The sequence below is a fragment of the Triticum dicoccoides genome, chromosome 2B (assembly GCF_002162155.2).
Source record: "Triticum dicoccoides isolate Atlit2015 ecotype Zavitan chromosome 2B, WEW_v2.0, whole genome shotgun sequence".
NCBI lineage: Eukaryota > Viridiplantae > Streptophyta > Magnoliopsida > Poales > Poaceae > Triticum > Triticum dicoccoides.
The window spans coordinates 705578341-705580270 of NC_041383.1; the positions used below are offsets into that span (position 1 = coordinate 705578341).

The following is a 1930-nucleotide window of genomic DNA, read 5'->3' on the forward strand; positions in this document are numbered from 1 at the left end:
AAAAAAAACTTAGCTGTTGGAAGGGCAAGCTAATGTCGTATGGAGGTCGGCTAGTGCTCATTAACTCGGTACTCACTAGTTTGCCGATATTCCTGTTATCTTTCTTTGAAGTACCGAAGAGGGTGCGGAAGAGACTAGATTTTTTCCGATCTCGATTTTTCTGGCACTCAGATGAGGTTAAGAAGAAGTATCGCTTGTCTCGTTGGGATATCATTTGCCGGCCTAAAGACCAAGATGGTCTCGGCATTGAAAACCTGGAAATTAAGAATAAATACCTCATCAGTAAATGGTTGTATAGATTATCAATGATGGTACGTGGACACAAATACTATGCGGAACGATTCGCCTTTCTGGAAGGGACTTATGAGAATCAAAGATTTGTTCTTTCGTAAGGGTCAAATTCATTGTTGGCAATGGAATGACAACAAGATTTTGGGAAGACACGTGGTTAGGGGAGATGCCACTAGCCATACAATACCCCACCTTATATAATATTGTACAACGTCAGGAGGATTACGTGGGCACATCATTGCAATCGGTACCCTTGAATATTCAGTTTATGTGATCTTTTGTTGGGAAGCATTGGAATTGTTAGATGCACTTGGTTGTTCAATTATCCGACCAATCAGATTCGTTGCACTAGAAGCTGGCTAGGAACGGAGTGTTTACGGTAAAATCTATGTATATGAATCTAATCAATTCTGGCCCAATCCCGAGATCGATACATATTTTGAAGATTAAGGTTCCCTTGCGTATTAAATTTTTTATGTGGTTTGTCCACAGGCAAGTGATCCTCACAAAATATAATTTACTAAAGCGACGGTGGATAGGCAGTTCACGATGTTGTTTTTGTGATCATGATGAAACAATACAACACCTCTTTATAGATTGCCCTCGCGAAATTACTTTGGCGAACGATTCATATAGCGTTTAACCTTATACCTCCAATTAACATTGACTCGTTATCTGGGACGTGGTTAGCTGGAGTAGAACATACTACTGTGTCTCGTATTCGGATTAGAATATGTGCGCTTATGTAGGCTATATGGAATTGCAGGAATGATATGATTTTTAACAGACAACATATTTTATCCTTCTTGCAGGTTATTTTCAGAACTAAGGCATGGATCCGTACATGGTCCTTACTCACTCACATGGACTCCAGAAAGCCGTTTGTTACAGGGTGCAACCAGTAGAAGGTAGTAGCACGGGTTATATGTAACCGGTTTGGATGGCGGTCGCATAACAGGATAAAAGTCTAGTCTAGGGATCTTGTCCTTTTATTCATACCCATTGTGGTATTGAGTTTCTTATATGTTCTTTGTTACTTTTGCGAGCTGTAATAATTTTTTAACTTTATATTACTTCGAGACTTTTAATAATATGGCTGCATGCATCTATCAGATGCAGAGGTTACGGGCAAGCCTCCTTTTTCAAAAATAAAAAGTCACGAACCTGCAACGCCAGCCTGTTGCCCTTGGCTCGATCTCCCACCTTTTGCCATGGGAAACACCGTCAGCTATTCTCCGGCTAAGCAGTGCGTGCCGGATACGTGGTCGACGAGTTTTACAGAGGGCGGCACCGCGGCGCACAATTTCCAGGTCACGGGCTTCTCTCTGCTCGACGGCGTGGGCGCCGGCAACTTGGTCTCGTCGAGCACGTTCAGAGTCAGTGATTGCGACTGGGACATCACGTTCTACCCGGATGGGTGGAAGGTGGACGGAGGTGTCCACGCCTGGGCCTTCTTACGTCTGTGCAAAGGAGAACCAGGGTTGCAGACCAACTACACCCTGAATTTATTGGGCAAGGACGGCCAAACGTTTGAGCAAGTGCGCCTAGAGCATATCTTCAAATCCACATGCACCTTTTGGGGGTATGAGCGCTTCGTCAAGAAGTCCAAGCTGCAACGGTTGGTATCCCGCAACGACGA

General features: G+C 43.9%; 1 pseudogene; it reads left to right on the forward strand.

Annotated features, from left to right (window-relative positions):
* The first annotated feature begins 1502 nt into the window (after positions 1-1502).
* The window catches only part of LOC119361193, a 111998-nt pseudogene continuing 111570 nt past the window's right edge, over positions 1503-1930 (forward strand).